The 24,891-nt window shown below is 43.5% G+C and overlaps 1 long non-coding RNA gene across 1 annotated transcript in view; it reads left to right on the forward strand.

The window, feature by feature from the left end:
• The window catches only part of LOC118920686 (uncharacterized), a 223,985-nt gene that overhangs the window by 188,703 nt on the left and 10,391 nt on the right, over window positions 1–24,891 (forward strand). Inside the window, exon 3 of the long non-coding RNA XR_005028018.2 lies at window positions 19,835–20,089. This is a non-coding gene — a long non-coding RNA (uncharacterized LOC118920686). The remainder of the gene's footprint in view (window positions 1–19,834; window positions 20,090–24,891) is intronic.

The following is a 24,891-nucleotide window of genomic DNA, read 5'->3' on the forward strand; positions in this document are numbered from 1 at the left end:
ACACACTGCATACTCCCTAGTCTTACATAAAGTGTATCAGGGTTTTCATTGTGCTGTTGCCCAGTGCAAAGATTATAAAGCATCACCTTAATAACTAAGATTTCTGGGTTAAGTGTGAGAAGTACCTGGTCGTAAGTGCTGGTGGACGGCTGACTAAATAATTCAAGAAGATCTTATGGCTCTATAAAATGAACGGCTGCAACTCTGATGTCTTTATCCCCTTCTTTTGATCATCAGGACTATATAAATAAGGATTCCATTTGGGGAGAAGTGCTAAAAGTCTGCTAGACACGGCTCAAGCAAAAGAAAAAAAAAAGGTGGGGGTTTCATTTTAAGGATATGCAATGTTTCATGGGGTACAAGGACAGTAAAGCAACTGGGTCTCAGGAAAGGTCTGGAATACTAAAATGCTAACAAGTATTTTGTTCCAGCTCTCAAGTCTGCCCCTTGAGGGCCTCTGCTGCAAAATGATCTAAGCAAATTGGGCTTTACACAGTTAAGTTCATTTTGCTCAGTATCATTAACTCCCAACAGTTAGAGGAAGGGGTCAGCTCTGAGTCTGCTCCCACAATTCACAGCCAGTTTCCAATGGAAGCAAATCTCAGGCCAAATCTTGCTATTACTTTCCAAGTGGCCACAAAAAAGGCATAGCCTCTTCTTTAAGTGTGTTGGAGATCAAACTTCTTTTATGGTACCAGCAACATCTTGCTTGAAAAGTTTTCCAGAAGCATAAGTAATGGACCTTTAGCACAGAGATGAGTGCACTTTTTTCTGAAAAGAGCTAAACAGTAAATTCTTCAGGTTTTGCAAGCCATACAGTCTCTGTCACAACTAAAGTCTGCCTTGGCTTGAATGCAGCCACAGAAAATATGTAAATGAATTAGTAGTGATGTATTCTAGTAAACTTTACCTATGAAATTAGAATTTCGCGTAATGATCACATGTCAAGAAACATCCTTCTTCTGGTTATTTTCAACTATTTAAAAAATGCAAACACTATTCTTAGCACTTGGGCTGCCCACTCAAATCAGGTGGTGGGCTGGAATCGGCCCATAGGCCATAGTGTGCCAACCCCTGTTCTGGCAGCGTATGCTAATGATGTGGAGGTGCCCAAGAGGCCACCGAAGCAGTATATAATCCCAGAACCATTTACAAATGAGTTTAGGATAATTGTTGTGACAAGATTATTCCGTGGTTGTTTTTCGCATGGTTTTAAAAAGAACTGCTACGTTATGTCTTCTACAGACCACCACGTAGGCACCAGGCCCTCTGATCATACGATGGCTTCCTGACAGAGCCTCGCAGCATCCAGCAGTGTCAGTACCTCTTTCAGTTGTCAGCCAATATCCATTCATTGTCACAGGTTATAATCTCCTCCAGAAATGGGTCTCTACTCTCTGGAATCTTAAGCAATGGGCAGCCCTCCCACGGTCTCAGCACCTGCCCTCCCACCCAGCAGTGTGGTACCCACTGTCCATTTTCTCACCTTCCCTCTCATACCTAACTTCTGAGAATCTGTCTTGGCACAGCTGCAAGTCTGCTGCAGGGCCTCACTGTGGTTTAAAAGTTAGCTTTTAGCACGGTTTCCACTTGATGGTCACCAAAAATGGGTTCGGGTGTCTCTTTAGGCCCACACAGAAGGTTCAGAGATCTGCCCCCTCAACAGAAATGTTAAAGCACCACAGAACAGTCCTTTGGCTAAGAAAGCCTCCCCCAAGGCCGAACTGATGTTTCCACCTGTCTCAGGTATGCTGTGTCCCTGCCGACATTTGTATCAAAGGAAAAGAGTTCACAGTCTGTGTGAAGGTACCGTAGTGTTTACTTCTGCAGGAAAAATAAACAGTAGCAAAAACAAATCAGTTATCAGGAAATTGAAAGGGACAATACCATTGTAAATTCAAACAGTGGAGCTAGAAATACTTCATGTCAATTTTATTAATTGTGGTCAATTTTCAGATGACCAGATATTGGCAGCTTCATCTGGTTCAACACAATTTGAAGCAAATAATAAATAACGTAATGGCGTTGGATGAATGGTTTTCTTTTACTGCAAGTCGCCTTGTTCAGTTTCCCGGTTCATAGACTGTGTGACTCGGCTACTGGCGACCCCCAAGTGTTTGCATTGTAAGGAGAGAGGAAGAGAGAAAAAGAGTGAGACTTAATGATAGACAGGGAGACTGAATTTCCCCAGGGACTTTGAGCAGCTCCCACTCCTGGACTGATCCATGTGGTTAAAATCACTGCTTAACGGAGTTTCTGGGAGTCCACCCTGTGAGTCAGAGGAGTGTGGTCGCTGGGACAGGGACCACCGAAAGGGTGACCACCAGATAACCCAGTAACTGTCCTGTGAGGATGTGAGTATTAGAACTGCGATTCCATTGCTATTTGAAGCTCTGTAAGAGCCCTGGGATAAAGAAGTAATATTGAAAATATTTACCATCAGGTGCCTTTCAATCAGACACACCCAGGTGGTAAGCAGGTGGCTGTGCCATCCCAGTATGATCCCCCGGGAAGATAGTCTGAGTCCCTCTGATGAAGGGGAATCTCACTGCTCCTCCCAGAGCTAGTTCTTTTGTGGACCTGGGCAACGAGCAAGGACGTTTACAATACGCGGGTCTGTACAATGTCTGCATAAACCTGGGGGAGACTTGAACAGATAGGCAGCTGGTCCACCTTCCCACAAGTTTGCAGTTTGCTGCTCTGGCCTTTTGGTGTCTGCTGCCTGCTGGGCCACCAGGCCTCTGTGTTCCTCAGGAGTTCCTGTCAGTCTCCGGAGAGGGGAAAGCGTCAATGAGCACACAGGCTGAACACTGTCTTCTGTGTCTGCTTTGAGCAAGGGTTTCCAAAAATACCTTCCAGCTAAATTACAGTGTCAAGGTTTAAAACCTTTCACTGCGTGAATGACATTCCTTGGTCGATTCTCTTCTCAGCCCAGGGAATTTGAAGTCCGCCTGCAAAGACTCTGCCACACCCATGCCTTTGCAGTCCCCACCCCCAACAACCAACATGGGGGCGTCACTGCCTGAGCCCCCTCGTCCCTGCCAATCAGAACAAGGAGACCTCACCCCAACAGGGGCAGCGTTCAGTCTGTTCCACTGTTGACATTGTGTTACGCATCCTCCATGGAGAATGGGTCGGGATGGGATGTCAGCCTCATGGGACAGAAGGAAAGGCTGAGAACCACTGAACTAACTAATCTAACCGACAATTGTGGGCAGTCATGTTAAAGCGTATTGAGGCATTCTACTTTTAGGCTTCCTGCTAGGCTGCGGCATTTGTTAAGCCAAAGTACATACAAGGAGCTAGCAGCGTTCAGGGATGAGAAGACAAGGGAGATGAGGGGGAGTCCTGGAGCTGGGGCAGCATTCACGGGCTGCTTGCAGATACCTGCAGGGCCGTGCTGCCACGGAGCAGAGCTTCCAGGTGAGCTGACATACCCGCTGGCTTCCATTGCCTAAAGAAGAAATTCCAAACTGCTTAGCGGATCTACAAAGCTCTATATATGTGGTTCTCAAACTCATTTGTGGGATTTCTAAAAATATATCAGTGCCTGGACCCCCCCATGCGCCAGCCTATTTTGCAGACAGTAGGCTGGGCACCTCTGCTGCCCTTCTAGCTGCAGCCTGCTTCTTGAGGCTCGTTTCCTACCACTCCCCTCCTTGCTCAGAGCTCCCGCACCACGGGCCTCCTTTCTATTCCCAGAGCACTCCAAGTTCATTCCATCTTCAGGGCTTTTGCTCTTCCTGGTTCCTGTGCTCGGAAGAGACTTCTTCCTGATTAAAACTGGTTCATCCGCTTGGAGTTGCCCGTTGGTGAGGCCTTCCCTGACCCTCTGTGTCATTTCCTCGGGCTGCCATTACAAAGTACCACAGACTGGGTGGCTCAAAACCACAGAATTTTATTCTTTTATAATTCTGGAAGATAGAAGTCCAAACTCAAGGCACTGGCCATGCAACCCGTGGTGTCCTTGGCTTGTAGACGCACGGCTTCCATCTCTGCCTCTGCCCTCACGTGGAGTTTTTGCCGTGTGTCTTCACTGTCTCCTCTCTGTGCATGTCTCTCCTCTTCTTCTTAGAAGAGCACCAGACACTGGCCCACCCTTATGACCTCATGTTAACTTGGCCGCATCCACCAAGACCCTAATCCCAAAGAAGGCCCTGTTCACAGGACCAGGGGTCAGGGCTTCAGCATATTTTTAGGGGCGACACAATTCAACCCGTAACACCCTCCATTTACATATCCCCCACACTCTCTCTGCTCTTTATCACTTTGTCTCGAGTGTGACAGAAACACTCTTGCTTGTTGCCGGTTTATTTGTGTGCCCGTGGTCTTCCTCACAGAGGGAAAGCCCCCCAACAGCAGGTCCCTTGACTATCTGCAGTGCCTGAGAGGGGCCATAGGAAATGCTTGCTTGAATGAATGAAACAGAACTAATGATCAAAGAACAAAAATTACAGGGAGGCAGATTTTAGTTCATCACAGGAAGCCTTTTATGTAATTATAGCCCACTCAAAGTGAAATAGTTGCTTTTTTTGGAGGTAATAAGCTCCCCATCATAGGAGGACTTACTAAGGGTAGGCAGCATCTTAGGATACTGGAGGGGATTCACATGTCAGTTCAGTAATGACTAGTCATATGACCTCTATGGACCCTTGAAATCCAGATGTTCAATAATTCTGCATTTAAGCAGCTTTTGAAAAGACACTGTATCTCGAGGAAATGACTGTAATGGTGCAAACTTCAGGCAGGTGTTAGTTTTTTGTTACAGCCTCTGACAGGTGAAGTTTGTGACAGCCCTCATATCACATTATGTCTAAAGTCTCCCTTATGTTTCATGAGCTTCTTAAGCATAGTTTGAATTTTTTCTTTTATTCTTGATGACTCTTTTGGTAGGCCCATTCCATCTAAGAAAAAAACAAAAAGGAAGGGGATTTAAAATTTCCTTTTGGGATTGCTTTAATGTCTTCACTAAGCCCGTTACAATGAGCTGCTGTAGTAAGTCAGGCCTGTCCTGAGAAAGGGGCACCTTCTCTGTTGAAAGCGCTTCCTGCCAGGGGACTCGGGCTTCCCAGTGCAGTCAGCTTTGATTTGTGCATCAGTAATGTAGTAGCCCCAGTAGCCAGAGGGTATGGCATCGGGGCGTGCCAGGTGCTTTTACTGGCACTTTTGCTGGAGGATTATTTCAAATTAACTTCAGTCTCTCAGAAGACGCTGAACAGGAGAATGCTATTTCCCATTTGTAAACAAAATGGTGAATAATTATGGGAGAAACCAAGACAGGCTGCTTTCTAGGAAACGTCACATCTGCAGATCTTAATTTTCTCCCAGCACTGTTGCCCTGCTCCTCATTTCCCTGTTGCTGAGACCCTCCCAGGTGTAATACTGAGTAGAACCTGGGTGCAGGGCAATTGGTGGCTTCTCAACAGCCACTCAACAGAATAACTAGAGAATCTTGTGCTGTCTTGTAACCAGGAGAAGAGATTGGGAGACCGAGGGAAAAGAATGGGTTTTTTAAATGGTATGATCTTTTTTTAAAAAATGTTTTGTATGTGATGGCAAAACTAATAGATACTGTATAAATTTTAGAAAAGACTGAAAAGCAAAGGGATGAAAATAAAGATTACCTGTTACTCGATCACTTAGAATAACTACTGTTTACAATTTCAGTATATTTACTTTGATTATTCTCTCTCTCTCTGAAGTAATACCACTTTCTTACTTAATGATAAAGAAAAGAGGCTGGCAAGTGTCTTCTGTAAAGGGCCAATAGTACTGTCAGCCTTGCTGGCCGCAAGGTCTCTATTGCAACTACTCAGTTCTGTGGCTATAGGACAAAGTCAGCCACAGACAATCAGAAAACGAATGGATGTGGCTGTGTTCCCGCCAAACAAAAACAGGTGATGGGCAAGATTTATCCTATGGCCATAGTTTGCTGACTCTTGACATAGGATCGGTATTTTTTACAATGCACTAATATTTTTCAACACCATTTTTAAAGATAACAGTGTACCATTGCGTTGATGTACAGTATTTTTTTTCAGGCAATTCATTATTGTGGAATGCTATCAGCTGCCCCAGTTTTTCACTGATATAAGCAATGCAATAATGAGCATTCTTGTGGCTAAGTCTTTCAACACATTCTTGATTGTTTCATGAGTATCTATCAACTAAAATATCATTGATAAAACTAAGGCATGTATGGAGTTCTCACCAATTTCAGTTCCACTAACGGTATGTGGTTGGAGTCTACTTCTCAGATACAGGTAATAATTGCCTGATGTTTTCCTAGTGTTGAATGTAAGTTCCACTTTTAGTGTTATTAGGGGTCCATAATATTAGTCTCAGTGATGATTGTTATAGGGGGACAAGAGAGCTCCATCTAAAGCAGTCTGTCATGTTTCTTTTTGGGTCATGACTGTCTCGAAGATCCATGAAAAAACAATGGCTATTCTGTAAAGCAAAATGCACACCCTACAAAATTCTACCTATAATTTTGGGGGATTCAAAGGACAATGAAGCTATAGGAAAAATCAGTCACTTCCTGGAAACACAAACCCAGATTGATAAGGCTTTCTTTGTGCCTATTTATCTACCTTTTCCTTTCTAACATAGTCTGATGGCTGTTCTGTTTTCCTGGCCTAAGTTCTTCAAATCTAATATTTGTTCAAATATATTCTTCTTTTTGTTTCATAAGTGTTTTAATATTAGTTAATCAATTAAGTGGGAAAAGAAAGAAAGGGAGTAGGGAGGTAAGGGAAGGAAAGGAGAGTAAAACCAATTAGGAAAAAATTGTGAAAGACAAGAAAAATGGCACCAAGGGAAGGGAAAAATGAAGACTAATGCCACCCATGTGGCCACCATTCCAGAAGATTTGAGGAATGTGTAACCAAAGGCTCTGGATCTCTGAGCAAACCTGGGGCCTCTCTGCTGGCGCTGTGGTAGTTCTTGTAGCATCTTGGTTGAGTTCTCAGGGCTTTATGTTTGCAATCACATCATCTGCAAGCACAATTTGAAATTTTTTCTTTCTTGGACAGGCTTTCCTTACTTTGCTGGATTATTGCACTGTGTAGGACCCCTGGACAATTTGAGCAGAAGTGGTAAGAAGAGACCTCAGTGCTTTGTCCTTGATCTTGGGGGGAGGTAATCAGCCCTTCTTCTTCATTCAGCATGAAAGGCAAAAACTCAAAGTTGTTCTTTGGTGCCCCTTTGCAGGCTTAGAAAGTTCTTTCTGCTCCTGTTCTGCTGAGAATCTTTATCATGAATGGGTATTGATTTTAGTTAAATACTTTTTCTGCATCTGTTTGGTTGATGTCATTTTTCCTCTTTACTCTGTTAATGTGGTGAGTTATATTGATTAATTTTCAGATGGTAAACCAACCTTGCATTTCTGGGATTAAATCCTCCTTGGTCATGATGTTTTACTTCTTCTGTACATGATAATGGATTCATTGAAAAATAGTCCTTAAGAGTGTTTCTATTTATGCTCATGAGGGATTAATCTTTAGGGTTATTCTCTCTTGTTACCTCTGTCTGCTCTTGGTGTCACAGTGTCCCTGTCCTCAGAAAATGAATTGGCAAGTGTTCTCTGCTCTACTTTGAGTGTGTTAATGTGAGTACTGTGTATCCCCTAAATGTTTTATAGAGTTTATTAATGAAACCATCTGGGCCTAGAATTGATTTTATGAGAAGATTTTTAATTACAAAATCAAGTTCGTTTACAGTGTTAGGGTTGTTGTGATTTTCTGTTTCTTCTTGTGCCACTTTAGGTCATTTATGTCTTTCAAGCACCCAGATCTTGATTTCTCATACCATTGTCCCATATGCAGAATTAAATCTCTGAATGGCCTTAGTTCTAGGACCAGCCAATTCTAGGTCTGGTGCAGGAAATAAGTAAGATGATCCTGGAGCATCTTGTAATGTCAGAAAGTAAGGAAATACTTAGTAATGCCCACAGTGGGAGGGAAATGGAGTAGAGGGCGGCAGGGGCACTGCACACCCTTGGATGTATGGGGTGAGGGAAGCCCCCCTTAAGAGAGGGGCATTCACAGGGTGATGAGAAGGATAGGAGGGAGCAAACTGCCCATATCTGGGAGAAAGAATGCTCTAGACTTTGGGAGAAGGAGATGAAAAGACCCTGGAATGGGGCATACTCGTGAGGAACAGCAACGAGGCCCATGTGGCTGGAGAAAAGTGCAACACGGGGATAATGGTAAGAGAGAGACAAGAGGGGGAAGAAGAGCCGGGGGATGCGGGACCCCTTCGCCCTTGCGGTAGTTGGGCTTTTGCTCTGAGCTGGGAGCCCGCAGAGGGCACTGAGAGGGGCAGGCCGAGATCTGGCTCATCGGTGAGACTGGTTAGGCTGTGGCCGTGAGCCGGGGCAGAGGTGGCCCAGGCTGCACCCGAACGGCTGTGGTGATGCCGAGGCCTGGTCGGGTCCGTAGCCGACAGGGTTCCCCGACGCTCTGGAGGTGAGGAGCTGCGGGAAGGGAGGCCCCAGTGATGCCGCAGGGATGCCGGCCTGAGCAGCGGGGAGGACGGAGGTGCCGCTTACCGAGATGGGGAGACACATCTCAGCAGGCGAAGCGCAAATATTCTGAAGAATAAGCTTGGTTTTAGACGTGTAGTTTCGAGGCCTCAACTTCAGGTGTTTTCATCTGGGTGATGAGATCAAGCGGAATTCAAGGGAAAGTTTCATCCTGGGAGTGACATTTGGACATCAGGAGAATAGAGCTGGTGTTCAAAGTCGCAAACCTGGCTGAGGTCACCACCGCAGGCGTAGGTGTAAAGAGAGAAGGACCCTAAGTCCTGCCACGTGCCGGGCATGATTCTAGGTTCTGCAGACCCAACAGGAGCAAATGAATGTACCCTCTCTTGCAGATCGAATCTTCTGGCTTTGGGGTGTCATCGCAGCTGGGTGGACGTGGGGTTGATGAGGTGAAGGGCGCAGAATATGCCACCCCAAATGGGCCATATTGGCATATTGATTATTTGAAATTAAAGTTACTTAAGAAATAGCCAGTGAAAGGATGACATCCTGACCCTTCTTTGCTCCCTGGAGGCAGAAAATAACTCTCCATGTAAAGTTACCTTCCCTGCACCGGGAGGGTAGAAAGCATCCTTATCACCAGAGGTGGGGAGTTCAAGGCCAAGAAAGCTGTATAAAAGTTACCTCTTCGTTAATTTGCCACCTCAAGCCCAAACCCCTTTGTTGTGTCAAATCTTCACAAACAAGTGTTTTTTGTCTAAAAGGATATAAAAGCTGCCTGCCTTGGCCACTTCTTTGTGTCTCCTATCTTTGGGCCTCCCATGCATATGAAATTAAATTTTTCTTATGTTAATCTCTCTTTATGTCAATTTAATTATTACACCAACCAAAGAACCTACAAGGGACAAAGGGCAAAGTTCCCCCCTCCCCGCCCCCCGCTCAATCACCTTCTTTCCCAGAAATTTCAAAATGAAGCACAAGAAATATCTAACTCCGGGAATGGGTCAGCCATGTACTGAGGAGAAGAGAAAACCATTCTAAAGAGTGAAATATACATCAAAGTAAACCAGAGAATATAATTTGATTCAAGACACCTTTTCTTGCCCCTTCTGAGGTCTGATTATACGTGTTGTCTGTGGGTTCCAAAAGATTCTCTTCTGTCTTTATAATAAATTGCCACATTGGTAAGCTAAGCTTGAAGGTTGTTCTCGTCCTTACAAGCTAAGAAAACACTCATAATCAACAGTTACTGAGCTGGGTGAAAAATAGAGAGATCCAATTGAAATCTCCGCAGATATTCAGCTGTTTCTAAATAATCCTTTTCATTTAATCCATTCTAGAATTCAGTTGTTACCAAGAGACACTTTAAAAATAATATCTGTTGAAGGGGGCAACAGGAACCTAATCAATTAAGAGAATTAAGTACTACTTTGATGGGCCCAACTGTTTTGAAAGGCAGCACCCCTGGGGGATATGTACGTGAGCACTAGAAGACTTGCCGGCATCCCAGACAGCTGGGACCACATCCTGGGGACGCCTCCAGGCCAGAGCTTGCACACAGGCAGCCAGGAGGCAGAATGTGGTCCACAGATGTCTTTCATTTGGCCTACATCAAGTCATAAAATATTGGGGCCAGTATTTAAAAATTGAAAAACAAAAAGGCATAAAATCAGACTAGAAAATTCTAAAACTGAAAAATTTGGAAGATCTGACAGTAATGGGTCCACATGCCCCCTTAGTGACGACCATCAGGAGCTGAGGAGTAGCCCACCCCCTTTGGACAGAGCAGTGCCTCTGTAGGAAACAGCACCGTGATGAGCACCATCTATGTCTGGGCTTCATTCACTTACCCCAGTGCTTTACAACTAGGGGCGATTTCACCCTTCAGGGGACATTTGGCAATGTCTGGAGGTATCTTTGATGGTTACACAGAGGGGTGCTACTGGCTGGCATCTAGTGGGTAGAGGCCAGGGATACTACTAAACATTTCAGAGAACATAGCCCCCCACAACAAGAATTACTTGTCTCAAAATGTCAATAATGCCAAAGTTCAGCAACCCTGATTTATACCAATTTCCTGGCCTCTGTAAGAATGTGAGTTTCCAATTTCAGGAATTTCTCTGGACCCAGGCAAAGCTAATACAAATAGTTCCCCAAAGGCTACTCTTTACTCCTCTCTGCTTCTCTGAGTAGGTTGGACAATAAGAGTCAGTGATTCAACAGTGACAACAGCATCTAGCATTTGAACACTGTGCGCCAGGCCCTACTCCACGTGAACTGACATGTAAGCTCATTGAAGGTTCTCACCAACTTTTCAAGAGAGGTATTATGATGATACAATTAAGATTGCATTATCGCAGATGGCAGAAACCCTTCTCCAACAGCCTTTGAGCAGAAAGCTCTTTTATTAGCACACATATTTAGATGCTGGAGCAGAGCCGACTGGCTTTAAATCATGGCTCTGCCACTTACTAGCCCTGTGATATTGAGAAGTTACTAAAATTCTATGGGCCTCTGTTTTGTCATCTAAAAATGGAACAGTAATAACATCCCCTTACTGGATTACTCTGAAGACTAAAAACGTTAATGCCTGAAAAGTGCTTAGAACAGTGTGTGGTCCATAGTAAGTGCTCAGTAAATGTTAGTCACCGTTGCTGCTGTTATTGGTGTTGTTGTCCTTTGACTAAATACTCAGCTGGAAAATAGGAGGGCTGGTTCCCAGGGCTCAAAACATCTCATTAAATCTCTCATTCTCTTTCTCTCTCTCAGTTTTGTTCTCAGCTTTTATTTCCTGTTTTCATAATCTTAGGCAGGCCCATCCCCAGCTGTTGACATTATAACCACGAACCATTCACATTCATCTCCGAGGAGCGAAGTGAAGTCAGTAAGGTCCAGAAAAGGTCCAGAGCCAGTCTTCATTGGTGTAGTTTGTGTCATCCTGAAACAAATCAGTGCCACCGGGGTGGGGGCAGTGCCCGTGTGAAGTGTCCCGCCCTGGATGTGGGGAAAGCACCAACTCCCCTCACACCATGTGCACCGAGAGTGGGGAGGGCTCATTGCCCAGAGGGACGTGGGGGACGTTGCCTCACAGGGAGGGAGAATGAATCTGTGTGGGCAAAAATGATAGCACTACAATGATCCCCATTGTACAGAAAATGGTTTCAATGAGCTGAAGTAATCTTCACAAGGAGATAAAGCTAGTAAGTACAGGATTGAGAATTTAATTCCTGACTTCTTAACATTCAGGAACAATTCAGTATTAGGAGAACCTATATTAATAGATCAAAAGGAAAATGATAGTGTCATCATAGATGCTGAAAGGCTTTTGATAGGAGTCAATATCCTTCCTTGATGAATAATCCCTTCTAGCACTAAACCTAAAGAGGCAGTGGGACAGACTTTTGAGATGGCCTTAAATCTCTGCTAAAAGACTTACGAGAAGACTTTCAAAAAATGGATATTGGCATGATTTTCATTTTCACGAGTAAAAGTATTTCATGAGTAGAAATATTATCACTACCTTTGAACTAGAAGATCAAATTCTAAAGTTCAATAAAAAATACATAAATACACAGCATCAGGAAAATTCTGCAACATATTCTAATAGTACAATGATGAAAACATGATGGTTCTGGTGCAGAATAAACAGATCAGTGGAACAATAGATTGAGAAATAGGCAGACATAAATATGTAAATTTACTATGTGTAAGAGTGGCCTTAAAAATTGGTTTGGAAAAGATTAATTATTCAATATATGATGTTAAGGCATCTGAAGAACTATGCAGAAGAAAAAGTGGAATCCTACCTTATACACGAGGTTAAACTTATTCCAGATGTTCAAGCATTTAAATATAGCCTATTAAAATGAACCTATTATTTCCTAGACAATAGGGAAGGATTTTTTCGTAGTCATGGGATGAAAAACTCTTTTAAAAAAAGATTGACACAAAAGTGGAAAAGCCATAGATTAATAATCAATTCAACTATATAAATATTGTAGTGGATTGAATTATGTCCCCCAAAAAGATGTGCCAAAGTTTTAAACCCCAGTATCAATGAATGTGACCTTACTCGGAAAGAGGGTCTTGGCAGATGTAATCAACTTAAGATGAGGTTATACTCGAGGAAGATGGTTCCTAACTCCTTGACCAGTGACCTTATAAGAGGAGAGAAATTTGGACGCAGACACCCAAGGAAGGCCACCTGAAGACAAAGGCAGACCCTGTAGTCACACTACCACAGTTAGCGGACAGTGAGGAGTGCTGGAACTGCTGGAAGCTGGAAGAAGCAAGGAAGGATTTTCCCTAAAACCCGTGGAGGGAGTAATGGCCCTGCTGACCCTGTGATTTTGAACTTCGGCCCTCCAGAACTGAAAGAGAATACATTTTGTTGTTCTAAGCCACCCAGTTGGGGGTAATTTGTTACAGGAGACCTAGAAAACTAATACAAATATTTAAAAAAAAGAATTTGCATGGGGAAAAGTATGCCAAAAATGAAACTAAGTGACAAATGGGAAAATTATCTGCAACTCATATGACAAATGACTAGTTTCCTTAATAAGTAAAGAACATCTATAAATCAGTATTTTTCAAAAAGCCAACCACTTAATAGATAGACAGATACATGAAGAAGTTCTCTGAAGATGTCTTTATAGCTTTTTTTTGGAGAACTTAAAGACATAATTTATGTGTAACCCAAACTTGGTGATTATCTAACAGGTAGCCTCAGATATTCCCTTTCACCCACTTTGAGACGACCATTCGCAGCATCTTATCACATTCTTCTTCATTGCTTTAGTGAAAAGTTGATTTTACTGAAGACTTTAGGGGAGAGAGGGAAGAGGACTTACATCAAATAACCTTTAATAAAACATCATTAAAAAAATTGCTACTCATATATGCTATATACATATCTGTTCTTTCCTCAAAGGTCTACTCTGGGCACAATGTTTTCTAGTTCTCCTGTTTTTACTTCTAGCCTATAATTCCCACCCTGGCTCCCAGATATTTTCTATTTCCCCTCGTAATGTAGCTCCCAGTTTGCATAACAGGCAGCAAAACAGAAAACAAGTGGCTCCTCTTTAGAAAGTGCTCAGGGGCCAACCATTGTAAATCCCATGGAGTTCCATCAACCTGGTCACTTTGTCTTTTCTGGAAGTAGGAAGCAGGGGAGAACTCTGCCGCTTGGAAAATGAGATCTTCCCCAGATGGCCACACGTCATGGGTGTACAACCTGGGCAGCTGTACAGAGCCCTCACTCCGAAAGACCCCATGCTTGGGTTAATGCTGTGCTGTCACTGTCTCGGAATTCCTATGACTTCTGAACAAGGGGCTCCATATTTTCATTTGTCCTGGACCCCACATAGTATATAACCAATCCTGACCAAGAAGATATTTAATAAATGGATATCATTATCATTACTCAAAGCACAAATGCTTTAGCCTCTGAATGGCCCAAGAGATAGAGTATCTCAGAGCTTGATATTCCAAAAAAAAAAAAGCAAATGGCAAAGAGAGAAATAACATTAGCTGCATGAACTCCAAAGCTAGGAAAGCTGGCACCACTGCCTTTAGCAAGATGCTGTGTGACATCTTTTGGCTGAACGCATCCTTTCATGGGGTGATTAAACAGTGAATATCTCTGAGCAGCATAATGTTTATTAGACATTACTCTGTTAGGGCAGCTTGTGTTTTCCTTGTGTTCTGTTTCCGTGTTCAAGTGTGTACAATTTGTTGATTCAAATAAAATTTAAAATAAGCTGTGCTGCTTGAAGAACTGCTGACAGGGTCTCGTGGAAAACTTTGAGAGATTTTTTTTTTTTTATTAGGGAACAATTCTGTTTCTGTGCCATGTTTTTCTGCACCGTGTCTCCTCCCCAGCGCCCTCCTGTTCTTAGCAATATAGGTACAGCAGCCTGGAAACACTGCTTTGGGGAATGTTCATCCTACTCTCTGAAATACTTTTAACTGTGAGGTAAGGATTCTGTTTGTCCACCCTTGTCCCTCCAGTTATTTGAGAAAAGGGATGAGCCTCCCCCAGGACAAGGGTCATCTACACTTAAATGCCAGGAGTCACGTATATTGTATGTTTCAGATTTTCCAGAGTGCTAATCATTTATTATTTTGATTCAAAAAGTTAATTGATGGCACAGTGTGGAGAAATGAATTATCCTGCAGTTACTAGACAGAAAGCCAATGTCTCTTTAAAATGAAAAAAGCTATGATCTAGACTAAGCTGTTTGCTTCTTTACTTGTACCCTAGACAAACCTTCACGTGAGGGCACAGAGGATGTGTATAAGAATGTATATCACATTCTTGTGGGGAGGTGCCTTAACTAGAAGCAACCTATGTGTCCATCAGCAAGGGGATGGCTTAATAAAGTGGAAACAGCGATAGGTGATGCACTGGTTTAAAACAGGTGAAAAGGATCTCTATGCACCCACATGAACAAATGCTCAAGATATATTTTTGAGAGGGAAAAAGAGCAAGTTGCAGAAGCATGTTTCACCATTTGAGGCCTTAATTTTAACAACTGAAAGGTTCTAAGAACACAAAACAGTATTTTGTATATTCCATAGGTACACGCACGGGCATGAAAATCCATAGAAAACAGTTCAGAAGAACAAGGAGCAAATTGATATAGAAGTTACCAGACTAGGAGAGGGCGATGGCCATGGGGATGCCAAACGGAACTTCAGTATTTGTGACATCATACGTTGTATGAAATTTTATGCACTTATTACTTTAGTGACAAATTAATATTTTTAACTGATACAAAAAAATATGCTTTCATAATTTAAGGCATTCGTATTACCTAGGTAGTTCTCTAGATTAAATATGTCATACATCAAAGATGTTAAAAGCACATAGAGTTTATGTGAGATACAGTAGCCCTGTATTTCTTCACCTGGAATTTCCAAAGATGCTTGGAGAGTAGTCTGTAAATCTGAAACTGTTGAAACAGAGGCCTGCTTTAGGGCAAACCTGCCCTGGGCCTCAGGGGATAGCCAAGAACAAGCAGGAGGGTCCCTAGCCTCAAAGGCTTTCTGGTCCTGTGCAATTCTTGACAAAACGTGGCCCAAAGTCTGCTGTATTAGGCCCAGGGAAACAGAATTTGCAAATATGGAACATGGAAACCATGGTTTATTAAGCTTCTCAGGAAATCGCAGCATACACCAAGAGTTCTCAAGCCATCCCGAGTGGGTAGAATTCTTGGTCTACATGTCATTTCCCCATTCCTTAACATAGTATCTCATTTTGCTTCTTCACAGCCTGCTGTTTTCTTACCAATTTAGTTGCTTGTTTAGCCTTCTGCTCCACTGGACTCTTCACATGGGCAGAGCCCACGTCCGTGCTGTTGTTGACACACCCCTAGCATCCAGCAACATGCCTGGCACATTGCCAGCCAATAAACGTCTGAAGATCCAGTTGGTATCCAGTAAATACCACTCACATGCATGGATGAGGGACTGAAAGCTGAACAGATTCATTCCCTTCCACCTCCTATTGATATTTCCCTACCCCTGTCGTATCTGAAGTCTAATTCAGAGAAGAAAATCATGTAAATAATTAGAATTGCCACTTATTAAAGGTCCTACTATATGCTACCTGCCTTAGAAGATGTTATTTTCCACAAATGCTTTTCCTGTTATTGCTACGTAAGAAATCACCCCAAAATTTAGTGGCATAAATCCACCATTTTCATATGCTTCTAGATAGTGTGGGTGAGGAATTGGACAGGGCACAGGGATGACTAGTCTCTGTCCTACAATATCTGGGGGTTCAGCTGAGAAGGCTGAAGCACTAGGGGTGACTTGGTGGGGAGCTGGAATTATCTGGAGTGTCTTTTCTCACATGGCTGATGTTTGGTGCTGGTTTTTGGCTGGGACCTGTCTGGGTCTGCTAACGGTAACCCTCCCATGGGGCTTCTCTGCAGGGATGGTTGGGCTCCCTCCTGCTGTGGCAGCCTCAGGGATTTGGACTTGTGACTTAGGGTTCAGGTGTGATGCCTCACCTGACCAGGCAGAAGCTGGGCCATCTTTTATGTTCTATACTCAAAAGGCATACAGAATCACTCCCACCACATTCTGTTGGTTACATGTAAGTCACAAGTCTGCCCAGGTTCAAGGGAAGGGAAATTAGCCTCTACATTCTAGCCTCTAGATATGTTCTAGAAATCATAGGAGAGGAGATATTTTTACCACCATCCTTGGAAAATACAATCCGCCACATCTTTATAACAATCCTGCAAATAGTTGTGAAGATCCATTTCCTAGGTGAAGGAGCAGGTGCAGAAAATGCATAACTTGCTCAAACAGTTAGATAGCAAGTGGCTAAACAAGGATTCAAACTCAGGTCTGCTTGTCCTCAGAGCTTCCTTTCCCCGCACCTTCCTGTGGCCACATCAGGTGGAGATTGTATTTACGTGTTTCATCCTCCCTTCATTGTTTATCAGGGAGACATATCCAGATCCCCAAAGTTGCCTTATGTAGAAGTTGTGTCTTGCATTTTACAAAGGGCATTACTGGTGCAATAACCTGCCCTTCAGTAGTTAATAGTCAGGCATTGAAATGAGTCTCTTCTGAAGGTCCAGAGAAATTGCTATTAAGAGACCAGAGTTTGAGCAGAGTTTGCAACTTCAGGATGGCAGCTCATCCACAGCGATCGTTGACTCCAGTGAAAAATGATCCTCTGTCTTTGTGACACAATTATTTGGGTATTTACCACAACGGCCTGTAAATGGGCTCTTTTCGATCAGAAAAGAAGAAATAAGCTGAGGGGGGAAAATAGCTAAATTTAAATGTAACTGCTCACATTGTTTTGTCCTTAGATGGATGGTAGGTCTTTCTCATTATTCACCAAGCACAGACATGCTACCAAGAGTGATTTGGCAACTTGTGAAGATAAATCACAACCAGGATGGCTGCTGTCACTGTCACAGGGAGAGCACGGCTCTGGGGACCGACAGAGTATGGGAGCATGTACGTGCACTGGCCCCACTTGTGCAAAGACAGAGAGAAAAAGGAGGACCTGGAGAAAGGAAAACAGAAGAGAAGCAATAAAAATTCCGTGTCTCCCCCCACCTTGTTCCCAAGTGCCATGCTTTTGAGAGAGCTAATGTTTCTGTGAGTCCCCAACAGGTCAGAAAGAAGACAGATGGCAGGTTAGCAAAGCATGAGGGGAGGGAGGTTATGAATTTAACCATCCAAGAAGAAGAAAACACAGACTCAACATGTAGCTCAGGAGAAGATGGCAGCAAGCACCCAGACTCTAAGAATCTGAAGGGAGTTGTATTTGCAAGGTATTTTTAGATGAAATCTTTCACACATGGCATAAAGCAGAGATCCTCCCAAATGATCTTTGTTTATTCTGTTTTTATAACCTATATTTTTGTGCTGATAAAAGCAACATCTTCTAATAATACGAATTTTAACAAATATAGAAAAATGTATAAAACTTCATAATCTTTTCATCTGGGAACAATCGATATAAATATTTTGTTATGTGACCTTCCACTGTTCCCTTGCATGTATAATATACACGTTACTGTGTATTGCAAAAGTGGATTCACATGAAACCTAACATTTTCTGACCTACAATTTTCCCTTCATATATCATCAGTATCTTTTATGTGTCAGTAAGTAGGCATTCACATAATCATTTTTAATGGATGCATAATTTTCCACTTGTAGCTTTATTTAATCAGCCTATTCCCTGGATGTTTAGAGTTGTGGATTTCTTCTTACTATAAATAATAGTATAAGAACATTCCTGCATATTAACTTAGCACATTTTTTGCTTTTTGATTGGATACGTTTCTGAAAGTGTATCTCATAAGAAAAGTAAGGCACATTATGAGAAATAGTTTTATACATATTGCTAAATTGTTATCTTAGCTAATTGCTAAGTTGTATGGAGCTATCTGAAGACAAAGATAAAAGTTAATACAGTCTGCTTGTATTTGTCTTTCTTTCCCCTCCCTTCCTGTCTCTTCTTCCCATTCCCCCCTACCAGCCTTCTTCTCCCTTCAGTAGCGAGTCAGCAACTTCTGTGTTGAAGCAGTTTCTTTGGTTTGTGGTGCCTTCAGACCAGGGCAGAGGTCAGCCAACCACGGCCTCTGAGCCAGTCTGGCCCACAGTCTGCTTCTGTTTGGCCCATGAGCAAAAAATAATATTTATATTTTTAAATGGCTGTTAAAAAATAAGAGTAATAATATATTGCGCTACATGAAATTACATGATATTTAAATGTCAGGGTCTTTAAATAAAGTTTTATTGAAACACAGCCATTCCCATTTTGTTTACAATTGCGTATGGCTGCTTTTGCCCTGAAACAGCAAGAGCTGAGAAGCTGGGACAGAGACTGTAGGACCCACAAAGCAGAAAATATTTACAATCTGGTAACTCTCCAGAGAAAGTTTGTGGACCCACAGACTAGTGGAAATAATGTTTCTAACTCTCAGGGGCAGTGGGCACCCCTCAAGGAGGACATCATAGCAACAGTTAGGAGAGGGGCTGTCTGACTAGCTCAGCAGCTTACCGACTGTGGGGCCTTATCCTTTGCCAAAACTCTCAGTGTCACAACTTCCTCATCTGCAGAATGGAAGTGCTAACACACCATCAACACCAGTGTTACTAAGATCAAATAAAATAAGATGTGAATGTGTTTAGCATAAATGCCTAATACATAGTAAAAAATTGTTGTTATTGTTACTATTTGCTTCTGGATATTTAACCTACAATTTGTCCCACTGTCTTAAATCCTGAAGCTTTAATTTCTTGTGTTATTCTTTCTCATGTTTTTGGTTCTGCACACACGTGGTACCGACATCAATAAAATAAGATTTGTACTCTGAGAAGACTTCCTCACCATATTCCATTTTTATTCTTTTCTGTGTTTCAAATATTTCGTTCCCTTTTTCACATATCAGGCACACTGGAATAAATAGCCTGCCTTCAGTCCTCAAAGGAATGAGGAGCCCACTGGCAGGTACCTGGCGACAGGTGGCCCTGGTGAGGGGCCAGCTGTCCTCGGGAGTCGGGGTGGGGGGGGCCCTCCAGTCGAGGAGGCTGGACCTGGGCCCCGTGCCATGCCTGCGGGAGTCAGCGTGCGGTGCTGAGCCCAACTTCATGGCTTCTTTTCATTTGTGCTGCTCTTCCTCATTTGCTGCTCTGAGTACAGCCCCGAGCTGGGCAGTTTGTGGGCCTGAAAAAGAAAACAGAGGAGGTGATCTCTCCAGGAATCTGCACAAATCTCTCAAAATTACCTTTCATAGACTTGAGACAGAGCTTTCTTGTGTCTAATGAGCTCTCTGAGCATAAGTGAACCTCATTCCTTCTTGTTTACAGAAAACCATGCCAGTGAGCCTCCCCCAGGTGGGTGCTGGGCCCCAGCGTGTCCCGGGCGCTGTGAGCAGCACAGCCCTCCCGGATCCACAGCTCCGCCGTCCCCAGGTCCGGTTACCCACAGTCCTGAAGCGCTGACCCCTTTCTGGCCAATCCTGAGAAGGCCAATGGCAGCCTAACTATGTCGCGATGCTGCGTCATCCGCCTGACTTCATCTCACCGCATGGAGGTTTATCATATCACATCTTCACAAGAAGGGTGAGTGCAGGACAGTAAGGCCTTTGGAAGAGAGAGCACACTCACGCAACTGCTGTTACAGTGTCGTTATAGTTCTATTTTGTTACTCGTTATTGCTGTTCATCTGCTGTGCCTAGTTTATGAATGAAACTTCCTCGTCGGGATATACCTACTTATAGGAGAAAACAGTACATACAGGGTTCAGAACTATCCCCTGGGGGTCGTGGATGTGTCCCGGAGCAAGGGGACAACCGTGCAGAGGTGGAAATGAGCTCAGCTCTGCTGGCGGCCTCAGTTCTCATCCGGTCTGTCCTAGCTTGAGCATCACCTCAGGAGGCCCCCCCTGAATACCCCACTCCAGGGAGACTCTGCTATTATATCCTAAAATAACCCCGTATATTTCTATTGTAACACTAACAATGGGGATTATTCCTGTTTACCTGTTCATTTGTTGATTATCTCTATGCCTCTGCACTGCCCACCGTTGAAATCAACCTCCACTACGGAATGGAGTTGGCTGTCTCGTGTGCCAGCTCTTGGGCAGCACCAGTGTGAATACATATTGGTCTGGACCCTCCAAGAACTGGCATTTTCCCCCCACTAAGGCTAACGCTGCTCCCTCTCACCCTTCATCTCTGCATCCCTCCTACTGAATTCTTACTGTTCCTTGACACAAACACGCATTTTTTTTCTTTCACACAAGCCATTTCTTGGCCGAAAGTACCCTCATTCTTCCTGCTCCTGCCCTTACTTCCTGCCTGACCACCTCCTACCTGTCCTTCTGGTTTCAGCTCCGAGATTCCATCCATCAGGAACCTTCTGCGACACGTACCCACCTCCACAGTGGGCAGTGGCCCTTCTCAGCGTGCCCAGCAGAGTCCGTAGCCATCCGGCTCACCCCAAAGGGCTCACCTTGCCCCTAAGTGCTAGTGTCCCCATTACAACTGGCAGCAGAGCACCCAGCCCAGTGGCTGGCACACAGCAGGTGCTCAGAACTGGCAGCAGAGCACCCAGCCCAGTGGCTGGCACACAGCAGGTGCTCAGTTGGTGTGTTTTTAATCAACAAGAGAATAAGTATCAAAGAATTCTTTTCCCTACATCCTAAAAAATAACCCACGTCATTTACCACTGAGAACAGTATCTGAGTTACTCATTAAACAGACTATGAGCAATTTCTCCCAATATGTAAAATCTTCCCATTGGACAGACAAATAGAAATAGAGGCACAGGCTAAGCATGGACAGTTTACAAAGAAGAAATATGTTTTATAAGTAAATACAAGATACTGAATACCGGACTCGATAAGAATGTGAATTCAAATTTTACTGGGAGACTATTTTTCCTTTTCCAATTTGCAAAACTCATGAAGTTTGATAATGCCCTCTATGAGGAGGGTATGAGAGATGGGCCTCTTGTTTGTGAATGAAGGCAGTGTAAATTCTGCAGCCTCTATGTAGGACAATTTGGCAATATTTATCAAAATTACAAATGCACTTACCCTTTGCCCCAGCTGGTCCACTGGTAGGTATTTATTCTACAGTCAGTCTCCCACCTGTGTGGAGTGACATGCATTCAAGGTTATTTACTGCAGGGTCGGTGGTAAGAACAAAAGTTTGAAAATTCCCTAAATGCCTCTAGATTCAGAAAACTTAATGAATAATTTATGCTATAGCCATCTATTGGCGTGTATGGCATTTGTCTTTTAAAAGACACAGTTCTTTATTAACTGATGTAGAACGATCTCCAAGATAAAGGACTCGAGATTTTTAAAAAAAAAGGGCAAGGTGAAAAATGATGTGTATGCTACCATTTATTGAGAAACAGAGAAATAAGAATGTGTGTGTGTGTCTGTGTGTGCAGATGCGTGTGCTTAGATGTCTGTGTATTTATTTGTGAAGGCAAAAAATATCTGATGAGTAAGAGACACGAGAGGAGAGTTGTAGGATAGCTAAGATGTAAGGTGGAGGAAGGCTCTTTGCTCTGAAAAACTTGTTATCATTTTGAGTTTAGAACAACCACGTGACTGTATTATCAAATCAAGCATTGAAGAAAAGAAAAAAAAAAACAGTCAGGAGAGAAAGAAAGGGAGGGAGCAGAGAAGTCTGTCCCGGACCAGGTAGAGTCAGCGGAACTGCTATGATGACAAGGTTAAGTATCTTCAACCTCACATGCCCTTTCTTCCCTGGCGGTGGTAACAAAACAAGAAAATGAGAGAGACAAGACCCTCGTTTCTTCCACGAGGCACCCGGTTTCTTTGCGGATGCTGCCGTCATTAGAGAGAGCTGATCTGACCTCTAAACCTCATCTGTCTGGAGACCCGAGAGGTGAACTCCACCCACTGCACAGCCATCCAGAAGGAACCCAGCAGGTGTTCCTTCCCGGCATCTGGGGAGACACAGCCTCTGCTGGTGGGGAGGGCGCTGGGATGTTGACTGCTGCAGCAGCTACCGTCATAGCTCACTTCAGCAGGGAGGATTAGACTGTCCTGAATATGTCAATCAGATATCAAAGATAAATGAAGTTTGAAAAAATAAAATGTGCGATTTATTTTTTTAAAAATAGTCTTTGGGAGACACCCACAACGCACTTTGAAAAATCTAAGGGAAATATGTCAGGAAAACAAATCCGCGCTCTGCTGTCCAACTTTAATTTTTCACTGATAACACTCCAACGGGCTGCAGCCCAGCCAATAAATAAAGATTCTCCATCCTTAATGGCCTCCGATTTCCATTTGCTGTCACGGAGGGCCAGCTCCTGAAGATGCGCTTGCCCCTCATTCCAGCTCCGTCCACCTCCCCTCTCCAGGCGCCCTGGGTGACAATGAGGCGGCACAGCCCTCAGTGCCTTTCCCAAGGACATCCTATCCCTGCAGCTCCCCAAAGGCACCGCCGTGGAGGCCGCTAAGCTGCCTGGGCATTGCTCACCAGTTGGGCTTGGGGATGTTTGGGGTTTTAATTCACTTTACTAAAATTGCCTTTCATTCACTTGGTGACAGGTGGTTATTTGTTTTCAGGGTTCCATTTGACATTTATTGTTAGTGCAAAACACTAATAATAATAATTAGCGCCTTTTTAGAGTTGTCTGGGGTTTTCTCACTGCCACATTGTTACTATAACGTCCCGATGCTTTGCTGTATATAGGATAGTGTGACGGTATTTAAGTGTAACAAAGGGATTTATTATACTCAGGCCAGATTGCAGTGTCTCTGAGACCCCTCCCCTGTAAGCAAGCTAAGACTTAATATCCTCTAAACTTGTCTGTAATGCTAATCCCTATCTTCTTCTTTTTTTTTTTTTAAAACAGGAGAAAAACCTCAGCCAGCCATGCATGGTTTAGCTTTTTCTTAGAAGCAAGTAAGCAAATCTAGGATTTATCCTCTAGAACTGTGTTGTCCAATAAGGTAGCTACTAGCCACATGTGACGATTTATATTTAAAATCATTGAAATTAAATAAATTAACTATTCAACTCAGTTGCACAGTCACTTTCCAAATGTTCAGTAGGTGCAAACAGCTGGTGGCCACCATATCTGAACAGTGCAACTGGAGAACATGTCCATCACTACAGAAAGTTCTTTTGGACTCTCTCAGGTCATATCAAGGTTCTGGGGGGTGGGGGTCATCATGTAAATTTATTTATAACTATATTCTCCTGACCACCATCCCCAGAGCTCATAACAAGATCCTCGAGTAATTCTTTTGTACATTAAAGTTTGAAGAACACTGTGAATCTGAAACAGGAGTCAGAAAACTTCCTGCCAAGGACCAGATAGTAAATATTTTGGGCATGTAGGCCACACAGTCTCTGTCCCAACTACTCAGCTCCAGCAATACTAGTAACAAAGCAGCCACAGACATGTAATGAATGGGTGGGGCTGTGTTCCAGTCAAACTTCATTTTTAAAAACAGGTTGCAGGCTGTATTTGGCCCCTAGTTCATCATTTGCTAACTCCTGTTCTAGAATGGTCTTTGGATATCCCCGTGAACGCTCTTTGTTTTATTTATTTCCCACTTCTGGATCTCAGAGGCTAAGCATCTCCGACCACACATCTAGGTGTCTGATCCCCAGAGAGATGCTTTGCTGGAATGTCTCTGTTAGTCTCCTTCCCTCATTTCCACAGAAAACTGACCAATCTCAGCCAATGGAAATTAGCGATAAAAAATACAAGCATGCTGGACAAAGCGGCCAGATCGATAAGGAGCGGAGGGCAGCTGGGCGGCTTTTTCTTTCTGCCAAATCTCCCCCAGTTAAATAACATGTGAAGAGGCTCCTGGGCTTTGAAATGAGATTTTCAGGGTCAGTTCCCAGTTCTGACATGCACCTTGCCCATCTGGGAGAGTCCAAGACCCAAGTGAAGAGATGGTCTGGCCTGGGCCCAGCCCAGGTTGGCCTTTCCTCAGAAGATGTGTCCACAAGAAGCAGGACATTCCTGCTGAGGCCCAAGTGTGACCTATGCATGCCAGTACTTCTCCTCATTACACCACTCCCATAAGAGGCTTCCCCTTAGATGGGGTGGAGGAAAGTGCACAAACGCTCTTCTCAACTTTACTGGAAGGCCTGAAATGCCTTTTCTGTAAGTCAAGGTGGGAAGGCAGGAGAAGAGGAGACATTTCTGAATTACTGACAGATGGATTATCCCAAATTTCCCTCCAGATACAGAAATCCTGCCATGGATGTATGATAAATTCTAATTGATCATTTTAAACTCTCAATCAATGAACTCGGAACATCTGAATAGGAAGCAGATGGGTGAAATCAAGGAAAAAGACAATTTTCTCTTTTAGCCAGGAAGCACCTTTCATTGAAAACCTTCCCAGTGGAACT

This window comes from Manis pentadactyla, chromosome 5, assembly GCF_030020395.1.
Source record: "Manis pentadactyla isolate mManPen7 chromosome 5, mManPen7.hap1, whole genome shotgun sequence".
NCBI classification, from domain to species: Eukaryota; Metazoa; Chordata; class Mammalia; order Pholidota; family Manidae; genus Manis; species Manis pentadactyla.